The following is a 19,354-nucleotide window of genomic DNA, read 5'->3' on the forward strand; positions in this document are numbered from 1 at the left end:
GATGAATAATTTTTGACAAATCTCTGCCCCCTACTCCTTATTACATAGCCCTTAGAATCGGAGTTTACACATGGTATGCATGCCAACATGTTAGCTTATATTTGGCAAGAGTAAATAAATGAAACTCAACCCATTTAATACAAAAGTAATGAGACAATTTTAATTTTGGGTGGGACATCACATTTTCTAATATAAAATAAAATGAAAATACTTTATAAAGCAATTTGTATTTTATTGGTATTTGAGAGGAGTCCTTTGCTGTTGTCAATAAAACCTTTCTACCTTGTGAAAATAGCCAGTCACAACAAAATGCTTTCAATAAAGAGATTGAGTTGAATAAGAAGCCCAGTGAAACAGTGGGAAATGTTGAGATTTCAGACTTCTTTTCATCACAGCTCTGATTTCACACAAGAAAAAGCATGACTCTGTTTCAGTTAAATATCCTAGCATTGATTGCAAGATATTAGAGAATGGCTGTTAATGTAAAGTGTTATCAGATTACCAAACACTTGAAATATTTGCTTGATTGACAATTTTACAGCTGGCATATTGGAATATATTCTGCTTAGTGACTACTGTTAAGGAGAAGAAAACTTTTCTGACTATGCCATGGTGTAAAAACAGGTGCAAGGGATCTGGAAAAAGTTTTCCTCTGAAAGGAAGACAAAGTAATCTTCAAATGAACAGCTCGAAAGTAAAGTATGCTACTTTAACAATAAAAGCAAACAAAATTTTCAGTTTTTAAACAGTTGTATGTATTTCAACAAAAATAAACATAGCTTTCAATTCCCAGGGAAAACTTAATCAACTAACTGAGTTAGAATAACCTCCAAAGGACACCTTTATTATCATTATAGTGATCCATTGCATTTAAATTCTGCTGTACTAGTGATGGGTAAACTCGGTTGTATAATCTTTTGAAATGTTTAGTCAAACATAAACTGTAGGAAGGAGTTAGGGGAAATTGAAAAGCATTTAATCTTTTACAATGTTTTAGAGCCTACATTCTAGACTCTTTTATGAACAAATGAGTAATAGCTATATTCTTTTTTTTTTTTAAATTTATTTTTTAGTTTTCGGCAGACACAACATCTATGTTTGTATGTGGTGCTGAGGATCAAACCTGGGCCGCACGCTTGCCAGGCGAGCGCACTACCGCTTGAGCCACATCTCCAGCCCCCTATATTCTTAAAGTAACTCAAAACCAAAGATGCTGGGGTTTTCCATGATAATCCCGGAGGTGTGCTGAAAACCAAAGTTAGAACAAGTAGCAATGTAATCTGCAAGGTGTTGCATGGGAAGAAACATGTCATTAGTGGTTCCTAGAAGTAAGGATTCAAATCGTTCTTTTTATTTTTAACCCAAATGGAAATTCTTTTGCCTCATTTTAACATTTATTCTTTTGCTTTGGGTTAGTTCTGGAAGAAATGGACTTTAATAAAAAAAAAATTCATAGTTGAAACTATTTAAATTCAACTATAACATTGTATAAAATATAAAAACCTATTCTTTTTGTTTGAAAGTCCTGAAAAATATTGTTTCTTATTTAGACAACTTTGGAGAGCATAACTAGTGAATAAAAATGAACTCAATTTTGAGATTTTTTTCCTTCTGCTAACTTCTACCTGACATTTTTCAAAAATTTTACCTCAAAGATATTCAGTTTTGACTCACATACAGTTATCAGTCTGGTACAGAAGCTCTGAAAGAATGATTCATTCATTTAGTAGCCTCTGTCTTTTTTCTAGACAACCTAAGAGGAACAATTGTTTGCCTCTTTTCTATGCTATTCTTTTGCTCAGTGAGAACAAACTGGCCTCTGAACCTCCCCCTCCAAGCCTGCCTCTTTCTAACTCTCCAGCTTAGTGTGAAGAGCACAAAGAGTCTCCATAAACCTGGGGTGTATCTTCTCCCACTCAGTGATGCACACCCAGGGAGGGAGGCAGAAAGTTCTGCTTACAGACCACACAAAGTACTCCCCACTAGGCTGCAGCTGTGACAAGCCAGCAATTCCTCCCCTGACACCTAAGGCACATATTTCATAGTCTAAGAATAGATGTGCTTATACTGATGAAGAGTGGAGGGGGCTGACAGAGTTACCCTCATATGGCTGGGGCTCAGATGCATAAAGATGTCATGAGATCTGGTTTTAATTGTAATGCAAGCATTCACCATGTGGTATTGTACACATGCAGGCCATTTTACCTTATATGGTCAATAGTATATGTTTTGGCTCTCTCTCTATAAATATATACATATACATACCTACATAGAATGAAACTGTGAATATGGTTTGGAAAAACAACTATGTATCAGAAACTGTATAAAATAATTTTATCCAGTGAATACAATGTAGAAACATGGTATTTATAGTTGTTGATTGTTGTACGGATTTAACATGTCAACTGTTAAAAATTATTCTATAATTGAGTGTTATTTTATTCACTTGTAGTGAGGTGATAGATTTTTCTTGTAACTGATATGTTAACAACTAATAAACACGTTGGTGTCTTTGATTCCTTACATGACATTAGGAACAATTCTTTGAGAAAGTCTGAGTAATAAAACCAAAGTACTGTAATATTTCTATTATCCTAGTACCATAAATGCTGAGAATTGTCTCACCATCCATCTGATGAGAAAAGATCAAAGAAGACTCATATCATAATTTAACCTTAAATGAACAGTGGAGATAAAAATTAGGACATCAGGTCAATCCTAATATACAACTTATTTTGTCTATTTCTCTCTTTCAAGTTTGAAAGTATGAAATGTTCATTGGCAAATTAGTCCAGATGCTAGTTTAGGATGAAAGCCAGAGGGTATTAGGAAATAGTACTTGTTTTAATTTCAAACAGGCCTGTGCCTTTTATGACAAAACATGAGATATCTGTATCTGCATATGCTGGCATATGAAAGTGGACTGAAATCTGGCACTTCTGTTTTTTGCCTTAACACAGTCTCTTTATATAATTCTTGTGTGTGTGTGTGTGTGTGTGTGTGTGTGTGTGTGTGAGCGTATTGCAAGATGAAGTGTAAATATGTTCTTTGGTGAAACACTTCTGGCTTTATTATTAGCAAAGGAATAGTTACTACTTGGATGTAGTTGATCATGTCTGTGCCCTTGACAAAGGGGAACTTAAAGTTGAGGTAGTGTCCTTTTCTGCTTTTCAGGGATCAAATCTCACCTTGCCGTGGCCACTCATTCTGCCTTGACATAAAACAGGCTACACAAATAGAGAAGGTGATAGAGATGACAAATGATGATCTTACCTGTCTGCACATTGTTGACTAATTGTTGATTAATAAAAGCTGTGTTCAAGAATCACTGCAATCCAGGTCTGGATAAACTTGATACTCAGCTTCTGGGTGGTGTGAGAACATGTTCTAGGTCTCTCTCACACCAGATGTAGAAGCTTCCCTGAGAGATTTCATACTGGACCAGAGGAGTTCAGGGCACCTTCAGAAACTCCGTCTCATCTAGTCAACATGTGTTCGCTTGCCAATTGGGGTGGGTGAAAGAGGACACATCTATTGTGGCTGCTCTAAAAGAATCAATTCTAAAATCTGAGCATTCCTTAAGATTTGCCACTGGTTTGACTTAGCTACAGACTGACCTGTGTCAGAGGCTGCCACAGAACAGAGTGAGGAAGCCCAGCAGGGGTAAAGAGGCCAGGAAAGCCCAACTATAGCCAAACGTTTTCCCTTCTGACTGGCATGGCACCTGCCCCTTGCCCGCTCATCCTCTGATAACTCATAACCCCCAAACTTCAACTTACTTAGACCTACCCCATTTGTAGTACCTTGCTGGGAGCCATTAGCCAAGTAGGTATGACAATTTCCTTGCCAGCGTACCCCATGTTGCTTAGTGGAAGGACTCGTGGAAATAGGACATTTTGCAGTGACATTGCATGTAAGGTGACCTTGCTCAAGGACCAGGGCAGATCCAGGTTTAGGGCGTTCCCGGTTTAGGACAATCCGGGTTTAGGGCGTTCCCAGTTTAGGAAGGTTATTCCTGCTGGGAATAGGGCGTATCCTGCTGCCTGAGTTCCTCTTGAGTTCTCACGGGATTCAGACAGTATTTTTGGGAGACAGAAGCCCATTGGAGGTGTGGATTTGGGCAGAGAACGTGGATTTCCCCAGAACGTGTTTGTAGAAGGCCGGTGTGAGATTGGGAATAAAGAATTGCTGTTTGAATCTACAAAGCTGTGAGTGGCTCGTGATTTGTGCCCAGCCAGACTGCGGCAGTACCTGCATTCTGTTCTGGAACCTGATCCTGTTCAATTACTAGATCCTTGTCTTTAAAATTCACTCTCGTAGTCATTCCCTTGTGACTACTAAGCTTTGTGTAGAACCGGGCCATTTTATCTAGAAGTTTTTGTTCCTTATTTCTGCCACCCAATCTAGCTTTCAAACAACTAGGGCCAGAGCCTCCGCGGGGAACTCACACACAGTCCCAGCTCTGGTCTGAACCTTCAGCTGGGGGTTGACATCAGCTTTCAAACCCTGCATGGATCAACTTGACCCAGACACAAGGACTCTGAGGGGAGGAAGGAGAAGGGCCTTCAGCTGCAGGCAGTTGGTAAGCATTGCTCCCGTTCTTCTGACATCACATGAGCGAGTCCAGGGAGTGGGATTGAAGAAGTGTGTGTGAGGGAGTGTGACTCTCTGCCTATGGGTGTGGTAGAGTGTCCTTGAGGGAGTGAGTGACTTTGAGTGAGTGAAAACATGTAGGTGTGATTTTGTGCAAGAGGGAAGTATATACAACAGGAAAACTTTAACTGGTGGCAAAGTCTAAGAGAAGCAGTATGCCACAGAATCACTGGATTGAAGGCCCAGTGGCCTGGGTTCCAGTTCTGCTTCTGATAACCCTTTCATTATGTGACTTAGAACAAGCTACTTTCCATTTTCTTGCATCAAAATTTTCATTTTTTAAAATTTTTAATATTTTTGGTCCTAGGAATTGAACCCAGGGTCTGGCGCATGCTACGTATGTGCTCTATTGCTGAGGCACCCTCTGCTTCATATTTTAAAAACATTTAAGGAAATGGGAAATGCTAATCAATCTGACTCTATCATTATACATTGTATGCACCTATCAAATTTTAGACTGTATCTAATAAAAACATACAATTAAGTATTTATAAAGAATGAAAATGAAGACATGAAAAGTACTGTAGACTATACACAAAAAGTACTGTAAAATCACTGTCATGACTACTCAATTTACTTAACTAAACATGAGAGCTCAAGCAGAGATTTTAAAACCAGCAAGCTAAGGTTGCTCAAAGATGGGGACAAGCTCCATTATCACACACTTTGTGAGTTAACATTGAAACAGTGCAGTCCTGGAGACAGGAAGATTACTGACTCTACCTTGGGTAAGAGGAAGACACCTACCATAGTATTATCAAGAGGAAAATAAGCATTGTTCTTTTGTTGATCCTTTGGCATGGAATATCTGCCTCTTAAATTCTCCTGAGACCCAGATATATAACTAAATTCCTCTCCATCTCTTCTTGATTTAAAAAGTGCCTCAACTCTTTAATAAAATGAATTGAGTGGACAGGAGACATTGCATGCTATCTTAATTTGAAAGTAAGTGGAGCATGGCTCTGAGTGGTCTCTGTCAATTATAACCAAGAAAACAAGCTTGGTACACCTCCCTTCTTCTATTGACTGTATTGACTGCTGCCCTTTACAGACATGGAAGGCAGGCCCAGGCAGCAGCAAATATTATGCAATCTTCTCTTTCCTGGCTGCTAAAGACACATCACAAATCAACTATATTGTTGCCTTGGGACTCAATCCAAAACCAGAGAAAAATGTAAATATTACCTATCTTAAAAAGAAATCATTAATAAGTTCCTATGTTCCCTTTCTAACTTAGGCTGGGCAATGAGAAGAATCAGTTTATAAGCAAAGAAGAACTCAGACTATTAAAACAAGAAGGAACTCTTGAGATCATCCAGATTTAATAAAATGAAGATGTAGGAATCTGAGGTCCAAAGATTTAATGTGATTGCCACAGTATCACCAGCAGTTTTTGTCTGAGTGTCATCTACTGCCTCCAAAACTGATTAGCTTTAGAAAAGTCAAATCTTTTCCTAATGTTCAGTTTTTAAGTTGAAATTTCAGTGGCATGTCAATGTTCCTTTTTAGAGGCTCCCTCCTTGGTTCAACATCTGCTTTCATTGCAGGATTTCCACCTGTTTCATTTGAACCACAGGCTTTCCAGTGGACACAAGCCTCTAGCTCCTGCTTTCCTCTTCTCTAGAGACTTCTTCTTCCTGAACATCTTGCTTTGCTTTCTACCTTTCTGGGCCCCCTCTTTCCCATCTCTAATCACATGGTAGGATTTCTAGTTCCCCAAATGTCTAGAGCATATCTCAATTTTCCTAAATTTCAGAGAAGGCATCTTCATCTGTGTTTCTTAAACTGTAGTCCCCAGACCAGCTGCAGCACATCACCTGGGAAATGACTGAAATGTAACTTTGCAGGTCTCAGACAAGACCTTAGACAGTGAGACCCTGCATTCTGTTTGTCAGTAAACACTCCAGGTGATTTTGATCCCTGAGGAAGTCTGGGAGTCACTGACGTACACTGTTTTCTGGCCACATGAGTTCAAGGTCCAGAGCACTGTGTAGGACTTCTTGTGTAAAAATCCTGCTTTCTGGTTGTGTGCTTTGAATAATGTGCATAACCTTTCTGTGCCTCCTCTGTGAAATGGAGATAATAATATAGTTTGCTTCAGAGATCGGTTGGTTGGGAGGATACAATCATACAAGATATGTGTGTTATGTACTTAGCACAGAGCAAACCTCAGAAAATACTCAACAGTATTAGCTCTCGTTCTATCTTAAGGTACTTTTGCTTACAAAACATGACATATAAGTCAATTTTTTCATATCATACTCTTCTGAAACTTGTAAACAAATATTAGCCAACAGTGAAACTGTTACCTAACAATGTAAATTACATTTTAAACAGGTTTTTGATATTATCAACTTATAAGAAATTCATTACATGTTTTTATTTAAAGTAGTTACATGACTATTTAATTTTGATACTTCTTGATTAAAATGATATACCTGATATAGCTGGGGACAATGGCACATGCCTGTAATCCCAGCCACTCAAGAGCTGAGGCAGGAGGATTGCAAATTCAAAGCCAACCTCAGCAAAAGCGAGGCACTAAGAAACTCAGGGAGACCCTGTCTCTGAATAAAAAAATACAAAATAGAGCTGGGGGTGTGTCTCAGTGGTCAAGTGCCCTTTAGTTCAATCCCTGGTATAAAACAACGCTGATGACAACAACAACAACAACAACAACAACAACAAAATAGGTGACATAATATAAATTCAAAGAAATCAACTTAGAAAGTCATTTTAATGCCACATAGGAGTGAACTCAGAATCAGGTTTGCAATTTTGTTCTTACAGGAGCTGATGCCCTTAAAGGAAAATATGTACACATGCTGTTGCAAGTAATAAAGCACCTCTGGTCTTTTTCAGTGTAAGGCAACTGTAAACTTGCCCATGCAGAAGTTATTGAGGTTAAAAAAGCAAACTCAACTGACAGGGAATTCTATAAGCAACTCTTAATTGAAACAGCCTTCATTTTCTTACATGTAAATATAATTTTATGTTAATTAATTTTGCTAAATATTCATTCACAATTGCTGCTACACTTGGAATTATCATAAAGAAATAAGCTCATAGTGTTCCACATGCAAAATGACCCATATAGTATATATATTTCAAAAATATAAAGTTATGAAATTTCTTTATAATATTAGTTACATATAGGATCGCCTCACCCAATAGTAAAATGTAGATCTTTCCCCTCCCATTCATATTTTAAATCCTTTAAAATACCATGTTATGCTTTTACTAATAAACAAAAATAGTAAGACATATCACTGCTCTCACAATGAAGAGTGCCATTAATTAATAGAGGTTTCTATGTAATAACTGAATTTTAAATTAGATATTGTTTTCCAAGAATGGGATTATAATAAATGAATATTGCAATTTTAAGGTTTGTGTTACTTGGAACAAATATAGAGAATAATAGTGTCCTTTGAAGTGGCTCAAATCTAGAATAAAAATAAAAAGCCCGCCCAGAATAGAAAAATTTTAAAAGGCAGGCCAAAAACTATATGCAAATAGCTTTTTTTTTTTTTTTTTTTTTTGGCTAGTCAGTGGTAAAGTTCTCAGCTGTGAATATCTTGGACATAAGGATATGTAATTGTGGTTAAGGAAATATGGTGGTTGTTAATTTAATTCCTAGCTGATCCAATTTCCATTCATATAGAATTTGCTTTGGGGCAGTCATCAAGAGACCACTTTGACTTTTGTTTAAATGGGATTTCTTTCCCTTTTATGACATTTCAATTTTTCATTAAACAGATAGAAGAATTCTGTGGAATTATATAAAACATATGGCTTAAGCAGGTAGAAAAATATGTAGGTAAAGTTTTATAGGGTACCAACAAAGATACATATGCAGCAGTTAAACACAAGGAATTCCAGGACAAGAAAATAAATACAGTGGAATGGAATTCATAGAAAAACAAATCTAAAAATCAGACATGTGAATGGGAGCTGCTCCATTTGGAGGATACAATTACAAGCACAGGTCTATGAGACTTTCTTGGGCAATAATTTTGATTGTGAACTATACTGTTTACTACTAGGGAGGAGAACTGGAAATCAGAAATTCTCATTCTCATCCCAAGACACTGAATAAGATGCTCACAATCCTCCTTTACCTTGTATACTTTAATGGGGTTGTTATTAATATTGCTAAAAATCACATTGGAATAAAGAATTTCTGCTTGAATTCCCATTGTGAAATCGTTCCTTTTAAAAAAATAACAGAACCACTGTTAAGATTGAAACACTGAGAGGATAATGGAATCAAAAGAGCTAAGAGAGCTCTGCAATAAAAGAATATATTTATAAAGACAAATAGTGCCAGACAGTCTTGATAGCTTTTTCAATAGAATTAAAAACATAGCAAGCACAATGAATGTACCTTAACACACATATATTTATATTATTGTAATCCATTTGATACAGTATCTCAATAAATCTTATTTGCCAACCTAATTAGCATTGGCTTTGCTGTGTGCTCTGTCACATGGACTGAGAACTGGCTAGAGGACAAACCCTAATGACTCCAAGCAATGTGTTGACTATAAGGTCAGCATGAGGTCTGGTTTTGTTTAATGTCTTTATTAACGATCTGGAAGAAAGAGTAAATAATTCCTGAATGAAATAATATTATGATGATGGGCACATGGGCTCACGGGAGAACGCAGAGAAGTAGAAGTGTGCAAGCACCAGTCCAGGCCTGATGCCGATTTGAAGGAGGGCGGTCACTTGATCTTTCTGTGTCTGTTTTCCCATGTGGAAAACAGAGATAATGACATTCTTGTGAGAAAGCAAAGATAAGATTTTATGATTTTAAACACAGAGTATGATATTGCTCCCTTTGATAATATTTAGTGCTTATCTACTGTGTACAATACTTGTTAAGAGTCACTTTAATGCGGCAGAACATAAGATTGGGCCAGTGTCAGAGAGGAACAAAACAACATTGTCAAGAGACAACATTTTGGAGTACAAGTAGCTAAAACACTGCCAAAAGTCTCTGTATGTAGGCGAAGTAAGCTTAGCAAGCACAGGAAGCTAAGGAATACCAACTGAATCTTTTGTAGAAAACAGGATGGAGGTAAAGGGTGATGGGAAAAAGGGTAAAGTTGCCTTGCAGTGGGTGGGGTGGGGCTGAGAAGGGCTCTGGAAGGCTTTCCATATCTCCCTACTCATTTTCCTTCTGATCTGTGCAGACTGTGTGTATTGAGGGTACCAGTCAATTTTATATCAGAAACTTAAGCTGTTTAAATGCAAAGGTAGAAGATAGAAGGCTATTTCTAGTAAATCTTTAAAGTGATCTTGGAAGAGTCCCCTCTTGTTTGTTGTAGATGTAGAGTTAAGAATCAGTGTTCTCAACTTACACAGGGGTAGTTAGCTGGAGTGGGGTGGTGCTCATTTGCATAAAATAAACTAAATATAATTTACAAAGGGGATTTTTTCCACTGAGAAATATAATTACAAACAGACTAGAAATACTTCTGATAGCTGAAGACTCTTTATTCATTTCTGGAGGAAAGATTTGCAAAAACCAGATTAACATAGGAAAATTGTTGGTTCTTGTGCTGTAAGGGAAGGCTGCAAAAACTAACTTGATCTGAAGTATTTTATAAGCATTTTAAATATATTTACATTAAAAATATAGATCAATGACTCAGCTCATACTCATAAAATATGAAGGAAGCTAAAATAATTGTTGTTATGAGGCCAGTGTGAGAAATAACAAGGTTGACATCTTAGCCTATTTTTCATTGCTACAATATAATACCTAATAGTAATTTATAAAGAATTGACTTATTTTGGCTTACTGTTCTGAAGAATAGTGAAGGCCTCATTCTGTTTCAACTCAGGGGGAAAATGGAAAGGCAAGTGGGAGTGGGCAGAAGAGAGAAAAGAAGCCAAATTCCCTTACTAGCTAACCCATTCCCAAGAGAGATATGATAATCCATTTGTCAGGACTTCATACCATGACCCCAAACATCTCCCGTCAGGTCCCACAACACAGCATTGAGAATAAAAAAATAATCAATGAAACAGAGGGTTGATTCTTTGAAAAGATAGACAAGATTAAAAAATCCTTAGCCAAACTAACCAAAAGGAAAAGAGAAAAGAACCAATTAATAAAATCAGAGATGAAAAGGGAGAAATTATCACAGACAACACAGAAATCCAAAGGATTTCTGGGGACTATTTTGAAAATTTGTACCTCAATAAATTGGAAAACCTTGAAGAAATGGTTAAATTTCCAGACACATGTGGTCTGCCAAAATTCAATCAAGAGGTCACAGAAAACCTGACCAGACCAATAACTAGTAATGAAATATAAGCAGTAATAAAAAATATTCCAATAAAGAAAAGTCTAGGACCAGAAGGATTCTCAGCTGAGTAATCCCAGATATTTAGAGAAGAACAATGCTCCTCAAATTGTTCCATAAAATAGTAAGGGACAGAACACTGGCAAATTTATTCTATGGAGCCCGTGTCACCTTTATATCAAAACCAGATAAGGACACACCAAGAAAAGAAAACTATAGATCAACTCCTGATGAACCTAGATGTAAAAATCCTTAATCAAATATTAGCAAATCATATTCAACAATATATTATGAAGATACATCATTACCAAGTTGGTTTTATCCCAGGGATGCAAAGATAGTTTAACATATGCAAATCAATAAATATAATTAATCACATAAATATAATTATGGACAAAAATTACAGAGTCATCTCAGTAGATGCAGAGAAAGTCTTTGACAAAACTCAGCACCCATTAATGATAAAATCAATGAGGAAACTACAAATAGAAGGAACTTACCTCAAGATCACAAAGTCTATACATGACAAACATAAAGCCAACATCACAATGGATGGGGAAAAACTAAAAGCATTTCTGTTAAAATCTCCCACCACTCCTATTTAATTTAGCACTAGAAATTCTAGCTAGATCAATTAGGCAGTAGAAGGGAACAAAATGGATAAAAATAGGAAAAGAAAAAAAATCATATTATTAATATTTGCAGATGATATGATCTTATACTTAGAAGATCCAAATGTTTCACCAGAAGATATCTAGGGCTAATAAACAAATTCAGTAAAGTAGCATGTAACAAAATAAACACACAAAAGTCAACAGTTTTCCTCACACCAATAATGAATCTATTGAGAAAGAAATCAGAAAAAAACAATCCATTCACCCTAGTCTCAAAAACAAAAACAAAACAAAGAAGCAAATAAAATCCCACTAGGAACTAATTTAACCAAGGAAGTGAAAGATCTTTACAATGAAAACTACAGAACATTAAAGAAAGAAAATGAAGAAGACACAAGATGGAAAGACCACAAGTTTATGGATAAGCAGAATTAATATTGTTAAGATGGCCATATTACCAAAAACAATGTATAGCTTCCAGCAATCCCCATCAAAGTACCAATGACATTCTTCACAGAAATAGAAAAATAAAGACAGTCTTAAAACTCATTTGAAAGAGTAAAAGACTCAGAATAGCCAGAGCAGTTCTAAGCTGAAAAAACAATACTGGAGGCATCACAATACCTGACTTCAAATTATACTACAGAGCTAAAGCAACAAAAGTGCATGGTACTGGCATCAAAATAGGCACATAGACCAATGGTACAGAATAGAAGACAGACATAAACTTCCACAGATATAGTCATCTGATCTTTGACAGAGGTGCCAAAAACATACATTGGAGAAAAGACAAAACAAATGTTGCTGGGAAAACTGATTATCCATATGCAAAAGAATGAGATTAGACATTAGACCTCATCTTTCCCAAATGTCAACTCTAAATGAATCAAAGACCTAGGTATTAGACCCCAAACTATGCAACTTTTAGAAGAAAACATAGGGTTAATACTCCTCCATGTAGGTGCAGGCATGATTTGATTCTCTCCATAAGACATCTAAAGCTCAGGAAATAATACTAAGAATAAATAAATGGGATGACATAAAATTAAAAAGCTTCTTCACAACTAAGAAAACAATGAATAATGTGAAGAGAGAACCTACAGAATGAGACAAAAATCTTTTCTAACTACTCTTCTGAAAGAGGATCAATATTCAGAATATATAAAGGACTCAAAAAACAACATCAAAATACCCAAATAACCCAATTAATAATAGAAAAGTGAACCAAGACACTTCTCCAAAGAAGAAATTCAAATGACCAACTAATATATGAAAAATATTCAACATATTAATCAATTAAGGTAAGTGCAAATAATAACTACTCTGAGATTTCATCTCACTACTGTCATCAAGAATACAAACAATTATAAATGCTGGTGATGGCATGGAGAAAAATAAACATTCTTATACTGTTGGGGGAATTGTAAATTAGTGCAACCACTATGGAAATCAATATGGAGGTTCCTGAAAAGACCAGAAGAAGAACCACCATATGATTCAGCTATATCATTATTACTCAGTATACATCCTAAAGAATTAGAGACAGCATATTAGAGTAATGCATGTGTATCCATGTTTATAACAGCACAATTCACAATAGTTAAACTATAGAATTAGCCTAGTTGTCTATCAATGAATGAAGGAATAAAGAAAATGTATATGTACATCTATCAATCTATCTATATCTCTATTTATCTATATATCTATATACACATACATTTCTTTTATTCCTTTAAATATATATCTATATCTGTCTCTTTATATGTGTGAGCACACACAAATACACAGACATATATATATATATATATATATATATGTATATATATAGATGGAACTTTAGAACATTATGTTAAATAAAATAAGTCAAATTCAAAAGGTCAAGGGTCATATGCTTTCTCTCATATTTGGAAGCTAGTAAGGATAAAGAAAAATAAAGGTGTGTGTGTGTAAGAGAGAAAATTCATGAAAATTGAAGGGAGATCAGCAGAGAAGAGGAAGGAGAACAGCAGTTGGAGAAGAGGGGAGTGAAAGCCATAGTACTGGGGAATGATATTGACCTAATCATCAAGTTGCATTGTGCGCATGTATGCATATGTAACAAAAAATGCCACCATTATATATGATTCTATGACAGTCCATTGCAACCATATGTGCTAAAATGTGTTCCTTCTAAGCTGATCTAGAATATTTATATTGGCTTATTAAGGTTTTTTTTCCCCCTTCATAGAATAAAAGTTGCATAGAAAATAGACTAATTTGTTGCTTTTCAGTTTTTCTTACCGACCAGCAAAGGCTATGTTAGCAATCCAGAATCTCATTTTACAGTTTTAAGAGTGCAGTTTATTTTTCATGAGTTATTTGTTTTGAATACATTTATAATTTATACCTTGCTTATTTAATAACAAGTTGGGGATTCTATATCAAATTCTGTTTCTAGTGAAGGTTGAGGAAAAAAGTCTTTTAGATTTCCTGATATAATTTAAGGAGTCATATCAACATTTGTATGGAATTGAGGCTCAAGTTCACTCCTCTTCCTCTTTTAAAATATTATTATACTAAGTTACAGTCATTTATTTATTTGGAAGACAGGTTAAAAATGCAAAATAAGGTTCAAATTTGAAAAAAAAATATTGCCTGTGTGCTCTGACAAAATTATCAAAATGGAAGAAACATCGCAGAGAGATAGAGCAGGCATCTATGCACTTTAGGATACTCTTTGGACATGAATGCTTTCCTTATGTTATCCAGGGTGGTGAAACCAGACCCATCTATCTCTGATACAGTGCTCTAGGTCTCTAGCTATTTCATTTCTACAGAGATTCCAAGGTTAATTTGATATTGATCACTTATTTTAGACACAACTTGAGTAAATATATGTGGGAGGTTACTTTAGGCAAAGAAAAAAATCAGAGAGATATCCAGAAAAATGTAAGTTCACGAAGTAAGAAAAGTTATGCTACTAGATAACATGCAGAAGAACCAAAATTTTACATCTTAGAAAAGATGTAAATCTATTGTGATACTTGGTAGTCAAATTTTACTTTGACTAAATGTTACTGTAGTTGTTGGTAAAAAAATATTTCTTACTGTGGATTTTGTATCTGAGTTAAGTTTTGCCTATTTATTTTCTGTAGGAATAGTGAACATTTTGCTCTACTCTTTTCTGACAGTGTATTGTTTACATATCTTGATCCATTTTTCTTTTTCTTTTTAATTTAAGATTTAAATTTCACTCAGTTTAGCTTGTATGGCTTATTGGCACTGGGTAAATTTTGTCCTTAGGAAATTGGTGGAAGCACAAAGTATTGCCACTCATGGGTTTTGGGATATATATATATATATATATATATATATATATATATATATATATATTTCTGTGTGTGTGTGTGTGTGTGTGTGTGTGTGTGTGTGTGTGGCACTGGGGATTGAGCTTGGGACCTTTTGCATCCTAGGCAAGCACTTTGTTCTACCGAGCAGCATCCTCAGCCTTTAGGTTAGCCACTGAGCTGTTGACTTTTAAAAGATTCCTCCAAATCCCTACTTGCCCCCATGAATAATCTCATGTGAATATGTACATTCTGCACTCAAAATAATCCTTATATCTGAGGGGAACTTCAGGGAAGAGTAAGGATCTCTGGCTGACTGGGATATACTAGCTCTTTGCAGGGGATGCTGGGTGTGACAGGGCTCTGAGGGAGGAGGTATTTTCTTATGGATTTTTGTTTCTACCTCTTTATGAGTGTAACTGCTTGTCTTAGTTCATGTTCCTAGAGCAAAACACCTGAGACTGTGCAATTTATAAAGAACAGAAATTTGCTTCTTATAGTTCTGGAGACTGGAAGTTGTAGATTAAAGTGTGGGGAATTTTGCTGTTTGGTGAGGGTCCACTCTCGGCTTCCAGGTTGGCAGCTTGACTGCTGTGTTCTTATATGGGGGAAGAAATGATTATATATATATATATATATATATATATATATATATATATATAAAAACCCATCAAGTTCCTGAATGTCAACCCTTCTATAAGATCACTAATTCCACTCATAGGTTCTGCCCTTGGGATTTAATCTTTACCTCACAAAGACCCTACTACTTAATGCTATACTATTAGGGTTTAAGTTTCAACATGTGAATTTTGGAGGGATGCATACTTTCAAACGATAACACCACCCTTTCAGAAAACATACATTTCTATAAAAATAAATCACACTAAATATTCTCACCTTTTAATTTTAGCTCTTCCATTTCCTGGCAGTGTTGATATGCTAGTAACTACTGATTCCCAATTTCCTCATTTCTAAAATGAGAATATTACCCAAGGGTTTGTTGTGGAAAAGAGGAGCGAATACAGTGCCAGAAACATGGTAAGTGCTGAACAACTGTAAGCTATTATAATTGTGATAGAAATAGTCTATATTTACTGGTTAAATTTGTAGCTTTTTTCCATAGAGTTTGTTTGTTTTAAATATTTTTGATTTTTTTATCTTTGTAATTCAAGTCAAATGACTTTTAAATATAGTCAAATTTAACTAAGCTCTTTTTGTTTTAAAATTCTTATGGTTATTTAGTTAGGTTCTAGAATATTCCCTTTGAAATTTTATTTCACATCTCTTATTCTATTTACATTTTCATTCTTTTTTATATCTTCATTCTTTCCTCTTGTGTTTATGTATGTGTACATAAATATATGAGTTTATTTACTTATTTTAGGTTTTTTTATATAATAGAGGCTCAAATGAAAGTAAGGCTGCAGGAGTGGTAATAATCTGCTCTTATCACAAAAAAGGGGTGACAGCCTTTTCCCCAGTTTTCCCTTACTGTGTTTTACAGAGCTCCCAACAGGCATAAGGAAGCAAAGTCTTGAGGGAGTTGGGACAGCCCTGAGGTAATTATAATTTTCTTTAAGCATATGGAACACAACTTTTGCCAAAACAGAATGGTCTTGTGACATCCATTAATCTAAGTATTATTTTTATTATTTTTTTTCTATTATTAATGCTACTTCCTAGGAACACACTTGGATAAACAATGGAATTCATTTATGTTTTATATATGTTTACTAAAAATTAAATCATTTCCTACTCATTAATTTATATACCCCCAAAATTAAGCACTGCGTATTTCTGCACCACTCTACCATTTAATTGTATAGTAAATATAGCTACTAACCATATGCAGTTAATTGAGTACTTGAAATATGGCTGGTATGACTGGGGAATGGAATTCCAATTTTATTTAACTATTTTAAATTTGAAGTTTTATTATTAAAGCAGTGTAAGATGATTTCTCATTGTGCAACTTTTTTTGTTATGTAAAATATATCATTGATAATTTTTTAAGTGTTGAAATGTATGAGATATTGCCATGATTTTAAATGTGTTTCCCAAAAGTCATGGACTGAAAGCTCTGTCCTCAGTGTGACAGTGTTGACCATGGGTGGGACCTTCAACAGGTGGGGCCTCTGGAGGGGTAAGTAGTACATGAGGGGATCCTAATGCAATTCTCATGGGATCTCAGTGAGTTTTCACAGGAGTAGGTTGTTAGAAAGTGGTTACTTATCATGATTGTAACATGTAGTCATTTATCTTCCTATTTCTCCACCATGTTGTGACACAGCCACAGGGCCAACATCAGAGGTCAAAAATAGGGTCACTTGATCTTGGACTCTCAGTCTCCAAAACAGTGAGGTAAACAAACCTCTTTTCCTTATGAATACCTGGTTTTAGATATTTTGTTGTAGCAACTGAAAATGGGGACTAATACCAATATACGTTGTTATATTAAAATAAATGACTACAAGCCAGGCATGGTGGTGCACACCTGTAATCTCAGTGCTTGGGAGATTAAGACAGGAGAATCACTGAGTTAAAAGCAATTGCAAGGTGCTAAGCAACTTAGTGAGACCTTGACTCTAAATAAAATACAAAAAAATAAGGCTGGGGATGTAGCTCGGTGGTTGAATGCCTCTGAGTTCAATCCCTGGTCCCCCCTCCCACAATATATGTATGTATGTATATATATATATATATATATATATATATATATATATATAATTAATCTCACCAGTTTCTTATTAACTCTGTGGCTACTAGAAAATTACTTATGTAGTTTACATCAAATTTTAGTTGGTTGGCACTATCATAGGTACTCTAATGTCTGTCAAAAAGTTAGTACAGTGCTTGCTTTGGCAGCACAAACACTAAAATTGGAATGATATAGAAAAGATTAGCATGGCCCTGTACAAGGATGAAGTGCAAATTTGTGAAGTGTTCCATTTTTTTTTTATGGCATTTGCAGGTAAATGGATGGAGTTGGAGAATGTCACACTAAGTGAAGTAATCCAATCCCCCCAAAAAACAAAGGCCAAATGTTCTCTCTGATAAGTGGATGCTGAACCATAATGGTGGGGAGCATGGGAAGAATGGAGAAACTTTGATTGGGCAAAGGGGAAGGAGGGGATCAGAGGGGACGGAGCATGGGGGCAGGAGAGATGGTGGAATGAGATGGATATCATTACCCCAGATACATGTAAAACTGCACATATGGTGTGATGCTACATCATGTACAACCAGAGAAATGAGAAGTTGTGTTGCGATTGTGTACAATGAATCAAAATGCATTCTGCTGTCATACATACCTAATTAGAGTAAATAAATAAATAAAAATTTTTTAAAAAAGTCAAGACAAAGTAATATCAAAGTAATATGTGGAAAAGATGATAATTAGTAGAAATTTTAAAAATTTATAAAAAGAAAAGTTAATCATGATTCAGAAAGAGTTTGTAAAGAAACAACTAAGGATACATATTCATTGGAGCCTGAAGGTTGGAAAGAATGTTTATAGAGCAAGAGGAAAGCAATGACCAAAGTCCTAGGAGTAATAAAATGGTGACCTAGCTGAGAAGAATGATTGAGAAATGATATCACAAAATGTAGGAATTAGAAGGAATTAAAGATTCTTGTCAGAGTTCTGACCTTGTGTAAAAAATTCTTTATTCAGTCAGCCTTAATAAATGCTCATTTTATACCTACTGTGCTGGGCATAATCCAGATGCTAGTGAAACAGTAGCCAACTAGAGAGACAGATCCTTAGTCTTGTAACATTCTAGTTGGAAGAGTAACTTAAAAATAAATAAACAACAACAAAAAATACAATTTCAGATCTTGGTCATACTTGGAAGAAAATAAAATGATGATAGCTATAGAGAGATTTTAACTTCAGCTAATTTAGATAAGGTAGTCAAGATGGCCTCGTGATAGAAGTATCATGGAGGCTGAAAACAGAATAAAGAATCGCCAACCACAACTAGATGTGGAAGTAGAGTATTCAGCAGATGAACTGACAAATGGAAACTTCTTAGGAGGAAGGAGTGTGGTGTTTTTTGGATGCAGAACGATTCGGCAGCTGGGCATGGGGGACGTAGGCAGAAGGTAGATTACATTGGACCTTAGAAACCAGTATAAAGATTCTGTATTTACTCTATGCCTTGGATGACTATCCATAATCCCCTGATATGAAATGATTTCCTGATGTTCTGCAGAGAATGGATCGTGGGGTGAAAGATAAGAATACTTCAGCGTTTGTGATCTGGAAATCATGTCTCCCTCTTCTGCATTCCTGTACAACTTTATTTATACTTTTCCTAGGACACATTTCCTTTTCTACTTTGTATTCTGATTATTTAGTTCAAGTCTTAACTCCACTATCTGAGAAGAATTCAGTCTGATCGATATTTGCTTCTTCCATAGTCTCAGCAGAATGCCTTAA

At 35.5% G+C, this 19,354-nt stretch overlaps 1 non-coding gene across 1 annotated transcript; it reads left to right on the forward strand.

Moving 5' to 3' along the window:
* The first annotated feature begins 17,762 nt into the window (after positions 1 to 17,762).
* Positions 17,763 to 17,868, forward strand: LOC143400632 (U6 spliceosomal RNA). Its single transcript, XR_013091530.1, has one exon. It is a non-coding gene; the product is annotated as a U6 spliceosomal RNA (small nuclear RNA).
* Positions 17,869 to 19,354: the final 1,486 nt, after the last annotated feature.

Source organism: Callospermophilus lateralis, chromosome 5, assembly GCF_048772815.1.
Source record: "Callospermophilus lateralis isolate mCalLat2 chromosome 5, mCalLat2.hap1, whole genome shotgun sequence".
Classification (NCBI taxonomy): domain Eukaryota; kingdom Metazoa; phylum Chordata; class Mammalia; order Rodentia; family Sciuridae; genus Callospermophilus; species Callospermophilus lateralis.